Here is a 6,479-nt window from a genome sequence, read left to right as displayed (position 1 = left end):
CCCACCCGCAGCTAGCAGTCAATTTGTAGCTTAAAGCCCAGTTGCCACAACACTCCAGCATTATTAGGACAAGTAGCACTACAGAGGATTCTTCTGTGTTTGGGTGTGTGCTTGAAAAGGCTTGTCCACTTAGTTTGTGTGTTTTGCCAAGCCTGGATCTGTTCTTTAGTTTCCCTATTATGCTGTGAAAAATCTTTAGCACTACCTTGCCTCATTTGACTAAGCTACACCCAACGGACAATGAAATAAGATTCTTTTTGCATATGCAAAGACTGGATTACATTAGCAGAATGATGCTAAACATGGATCACTGCACAATAAAAGGCAAAAAAAAGCACATTAAAGAGATTTGTAGAAAAAAATGCTGTTACTGGATTTCAGAAAATAACAAAAATAATCGGAATGGTTGACTGACTCTGGTGACCTTTGAAGGGAACAGTCAATGAAAACATACAATTTGTGATGATGACCATTCCTCTTAGTAGTCTACACCAGGGGTTTCAAACTGGCGGCCTGTGGGCCATTGGTGGCCCCCAAGTGGATATTTTCCGGCCCCTGCCTTAATATGAAAGTTCAATGTCTACTAAGCAAAGCCACACTTCTTTGATGATAGGTTCGTATTTGCTTTGAGATGTTTCAGATGTTTGCATTTGCTATTGTCGTTGGATCTGGTCGTCAGAAAAGTTCTTAGCAACAGTTAATAGCGTCGTTAACTCCTGTCGTTTTTTAGGACATGTAGAAGTTATTGCTTGGTAGTACATAGACATGAACAAATGTTCAATAAACTTGATCAGTAGGCATGGACATTGAATCAAAGATATGGACAGTGGACGCAAAAACATATTTTTGGCACAAATTTAACCCCATACTGCCCAGCCTCAGCCAGACTGCCTTCAGTGGCCCCAATGTAAATTGAGTTTAAGAACCCTGTTCTACACCATAAGCTAGCCTTTTATGTGTTTACATTATAGAAGATAGTCTTTTGCATTCTGAAAACGATTTTCCAAGGGTGTTTTCAGATCTGATTTGGTCCGGACAACTTAATTCTGTCCGGATCAAGTTCTAAAACCCTGCGTTTGGTCTGTTTTCAGACTGGGATCTAACAGAGATTTCTGTTCTGGACCAAAGCTTGTAGACAAAACCAAGTGACTAAAGATCTCCTTAGTCATTGGTCAACAGTTACAAGGGTGGGTCAAAGCAAAAAGAAAAATATGGAGATGCTCCGGTTTGTAAATAATGATCAATATAGTTACCTTATTAAAATTTCGCCAGTCAGTTTTGAAGGTCTGTACATACACTATTTACTTCAACTTAGGCATGCAGCGAGGCAGTTACAGAGGAAGCTATGGCTACGAGGTATGGTGATAAGTGTTTTTGACTTATAGATTGTTGGCAAAACAGTGTGAGAAGCAGTGTGTATCACGTTAAAAGTTGTTTTAATTAACCGGGATTCATCCGACCACATTGTAATGAGTTGCTGTTTTATTGCTGCACCACGTTTGTCCGCTAATGACTGGTTGCGTAGCCATTTTGGTAACTGTAATTATTATTTCGCTCCCGGAGTGGATCGTATTCAGACTGAGGAAACTCAGAGCGTAGCGAAGTTCATTTCGATTGTAAACGAACTGAGACCACCTGGAAAGATGAGAGCGGGTCTTGGTCCCAGGGCAGGACTTGCTTGACTGTATTCAGACTGAACTTTTGTTCCGGATTTTTGGGGAAAACAAACTCTGGTTTACTTTACATGGTAAATGGCGTATACTTGTATAGCGGTCATAGACCCTTTCACCCAGTCATACCCAGTCACACACATTCACTGCTGCCGAGCCCTGGCGCTAAACTCCATCAGGGGCAATTCAGGGTTCAGTGTATTGCCCAAGGACACTTCAACACATGAGCAGGCAGGGTGGGAATTGAGCCTGCAATCTTCCGATCAGGGGTCAACCACCGCACCACGGCCCACCACATGTGTCCAGTCTGAATACAGCCTAAAACAGAGTTTCACTAATGTGTTCAACACTGTAATAATGTGTCTAAGATATCCAATATTGCTGCATTTGACTCATTTCAATCAAGTTACCCAAAATGTATTGCATTTTCTGCACTACAGGGTGCATCCGATTATAGGGCACAATGTCAATGAATGGTCTAGTTTTGAAATGATGTCATATATATGGGACACTGCACTATAAAGTGCATCAAGCAAGATTATACTGACTGCTAAGTTGACCATAATTACAGCATATCTAGCATTTTGGGGGAGTGGATGTTTTTGAAGATTTTGAAAACCGTATCCTAACAACCAACTACCAGAGGTGTCGAACTCCAGGCCTCAAGGGCCGACGTTCAGCTGGTTTTGCAGAAATATTTCCCTATCTGCTTTTGATTACCTGGATCAGGTGTGTATGACTAATAAGGAGCTTCAATGGCAGATTGTTGGAAAACATGTGGGACACTGGCCCTTGAGGCCTGGAGTTTGACACCTGTGATCTATACCAATCAATAGAATTCAATTAAATTTTAACCCATAATGCTGGTGCTTTAGCATGTTGACTTTTTCTTAATTTAATTTTAATTTAATATTGGGGTGCACAGTGGCGCAGAATCTGTATGTTAACGGTAGAGGAGTTACTGTAGTTCAAAGAGTATGAGTTTTTTCCCTGTCATCCCTCCCTTCCAACTCCTATATTACAGACTTTTAATTAACATCTAACTAAAACTTAAAGTCCCATTAGTCGTCACTCACAGCAGTGTGAAATTTGTTCTCTGCATTTGACCCATCCCCTGAGGGAGCAGTGAGCTGCAGACACAGCCGCGCTCAGGACTTGGCCTAGATTTGCACCCACGGCCTTCCAGTATCAGGATGGACACTCTACCACAAGGCCATTGAGCTAGTTCATTTTTCTTGTGTTATTTCTTGTATAATTTAAAGCCTTTCCCTGTTATTGTGATTCATCGTATCATCTGTCTTTATCAGAGACCAGTCTTTTGTCAAAACATTTAATCAAATTATGAGTGGCATATTTTGCACAATATTGCTTCTCATAAAAGCAGAAGCAGCTTAAACTGCAGAGTCAGAGATTTTCATTTCAGACTTTAAGTGGAAAACAAAGTTAACAATGATGTGTGAATTGTTTTCATTTGTACCTGATGAATCACTAAAGAAAAACCGTATTGTTGTCGCTTTGACTGTCCTAAGATAACTGCTGAAAACACGTGCAGCCCTTAATGGTTACAGGCAAATGATTCTCTATGACAATATTACAGCAGAGCATGGGGCTCTGACAGTCTTTACAACAATGAAGACAAATAATGTAATTTAGATAGTAATTCCTCTTTATTTGAGAAATTGTTTGAAGTTTGAGTCCATTAATATAAAGTTTCTGTACCAACCACTTTCAAACAAGACGTTTAAAAAAAACATTAAATAGATAAAGAGTTGCAAACCACATCAGAAAGGCCTCTGATACTGATAGAATAGTGAAAAGAAAAGGACAAAATGAGTAAAAGAGAGTAAGAAATGAGGTAAAGCACACAGTGCTCTAGAGGTGATTATTCTAATTTAGCAGGCGATGTAAATCTAAATGAAGTCACGTAAGAGCTGCTGGTTGGACACAACACAATCACCCAGGGACTCCCCCTCGCTTTTTCTCTTTTCTTTCAATTGAGCCCTCCCTGTCTCCATCTCGGAAACACCGTTCGAGACCTCAGAGCAGATAACCTCAACTGCACCACACGCAGCAGGGACACACACAGGTATTTCTGCGCTTAGGATTGCTTTTGAGCGTGGGGGGAGCACACGGGATGGAGAAGTAAACAGGAAGGACAAAAGACAGAGGCGTGGGAAGTCAGAGAGCCTAGTAGGGCTCGCTAACATACATCGTTGGGTTTATTTGTTCATGAGTCATGATCACAGTGGGTTTAATGGTGCATTTGTATTTAACTCTATATTTATTCAGAAACACTGTAAAACTCAGTTGAAATTTTCAATGTTGATTTGATGAAAAACATGGTTGTAGTAATGTGAAATGGTATCAGTATGGTTTCAAAATCAGCAATCACACAACTTTATTGGGTGTATTTAAATGTGCTACTTGAAATACCTTTACGCGCTTTACTACCTTCTTTGTGCTACCCTATGTATGTTGACTTTGGGAGTGGGGTCATCTGGACCCCACAAGACAGAGTGCCAAACTTTTTTTTTTTCTTCAATGATTTTCGATTTTCACTGGTGTCCGTGGCGGACTTAAAATCCTATCCACCTTTTTCTACATTTGTCATGGGAAGGCTAACACAACAATGTAAAACTGGAGTCATCTGGACCCCATAAGATAGCACAAGGGTTAAAAGACCTAAAGTGTCAGGATAGGTGGGTGAAGGTGGACATTAAAATGCAATGTCTCAAGGAGGAGAGTTTTAAGCAGTTTATTATGGCAGGCAGTGAAGTCCTCCAAACACTAGGGGGCGTCTGAGTGTTCTCTGAAAAAAAGAGTCAGAGTCAATCGCTGAGTAAATACAGGATAAGGTAGCGGAGGGAAACTCAACGCTAGATGCAATAATCCAAAGGAGAAGTTCTGTAATCCACAAGAACGTAAATAGGAACAGTTTCAGAGAAGCGGAGGAATCAAGAGGAGCAGGTAAAAAAAAGCAAATGATTACAGGTTGGAAGCACAGAGGTCAAAACAGGTCTAAAGCAGGAATGGAGGTATGGAGGTCCAAGACGAGAGTGGGGTCGAGACGAGGCAGAACTCAGGTGAGACAGGTACCCTGGATAACAAGGTGAAAATGACCACAATCTGCTACAGAGTTTGGCAGTCTTAAACAGGAGAGCACCCAAATGTTCAGAATCAGTTAATAGTGGCAGGGGGAGGTGGGGCCGGAATCTGACACAAAGTGCCTCACAGTCCGATTCATCCATGAACGCACACATTCCCACAATGATGGATATCCGTTGAGAGTTTGGGCACTGAAGAAGGAGCGGAGTGGCAGCAGGAAAAGGCAGACGGGAACAAGAACGTGTCCGGACATCGGAGCGAAGATTCAGGAGGTGAGTTGGGTGATGATGGCGTAGTATTGTAGTGAGGCAGATGATGGAGCTCTTGGCAGTGGTGAGAGAAGTTGGACCCAGCAGCACGTGGTATGTAAATCCTGGCAAAAGGGAATGAAACGTGAGCATGAGTGAAAATGAGTTTAGCTTAAACTTTAAAAGTAGAAGTACGAAGCCAGGGTACTTCACCAGGTAAGGTAACGAACAGGTGATGAATGCTGGAGCAGGCCCCTCCTACATAGCTGACTGTTGCTGATGAGATGAGTGCTGGCAGTTGGGTCCAATCAGGATGTGCAGAGGAGTTTTGAACTGCTGCTTTTGGGAATTAAATCCTCACTTTCCATATGATATATCATCCTGACTACTAGAGAAAAAAAGTGTACTGTCACTTTTTTATTAAATTTACCAAAAACTTCAACTCCCAGAGCCCCACCCCTTCACATGTGGCATCATGGAAAAGCCTCAGAAGTCCTCTGTAGGTAAAACAATGTGTGAAATCAGTAGTATAGAGTAGTTGGGAGATATTGAAGTTTAGAAATCTCCTCTACAGAGTACACATTTGCGTTGGTGGTAGGAGGATAAAAAAAAAAAAAAGGTTCTTTGATGTAAAACTGTAATTGTTTAGCATCTAATAACTACAAACTGTTACCTCAAGGGTCTTTGGGAATAGAGTGGAGAAGTGAATGACTGCAATTGAAGTACTAAAAAGCCCTTTCTGATAAGCCAATGCAGAAAAACTAACACCATCAAAGAGTTTGTTCAGCATGATTTGGAAGGGATAAACCTTTTAAAATAAAGAGAAAAAGTTTGTTGCTGTTATGATAACAAAAATGTATCTGTTATATTTCTAAGTGACAGAAAAAAACATCCCTGACTGCACTGGTGTGGGACCTCAGCTGATAAGCAGAGCAAGGTTACAGCTCCTTGCACTGAGTGGTCATTTATCAAGAAGAGCGCTTCAGATAACTTAAGCCTTCACTGGCGGGTCAGCAGATGACCGTGCGCTGACCTGGATGCTAAAACATTTAACCGTCACCTCTCATGGCAAAAGGCGGAGGCTGGATGTCGGTGTCAGATGGAGTGGGGCTGTGATCCCATTTGAAGTATGACCCGTTCAGAGGTGACCCTACACCCACCATTCATCCCCTGGAACCAGGCATGTTAGCAGACCCTTCACCACTGTTTTAACCTGTGACTCCTCGGCTCAGGTCCAGCTCTCCTCTGTCTTTTGAATGTGTGTGTGTGCGTATGTGTGCACATAAAAAACAGCTCCAAAGACCCCTGGATTTCTCTACATCCCTTATTTTAGATCACGCTAAAAGAGTCTTGAGTAAAGTTCACGGCATTTTCAGCTTTTCGTGTTAATGCACTAAGAACTCCAACATCAACTGTCCCCAACCCCTTAAAGTTCACAGTCTCATTGTGATGGGGG

The 6,479-nt window shown here is 41.8% G+C and overlaps 1 long non-coding RNA gene across 1 annotated transcript; it reads right to left on the bottom strand.

Annotated features, from left to right (window-relative positions):
* Positions 1-4,411: 4,411 nt before the first annotated feature.
* Positions 4,412-6,435, bottom strand: LOC118599685. The gene is made up of 2 exons (XR_004949138.1): positions 5,237-6,435; positions 4,412-5,148 (listed from the first exon to the last, which is right to left on the bottom strand). It is a non-coding gene; the product is annotated as an uncharacterized LOC118599685 (long non-coding RNA).
* Positions 6,436-6,479: the final 44 nt, after the last annotated feature.

The sequence above is a fragment of the Oryzias melastigma genome, linkage group LG15 (genome assembly GCF_002922805.2).
Source record: "Oryzias melastigma strain HK-1 linkage group LG15, ASM292280v2, whole genome shotgun sequence".
Lineage (NCBI taxonomy): Eukaryota > Metazoa > Chordata > Actinopteri > Beloniformes > Adrianichthyidae > Oryzias > Oryzias melastigma.
Note: the sequence above shows the minus strand (reverse complement) of the source record. Positions and strands in the feature narration are given on the sequence as shown.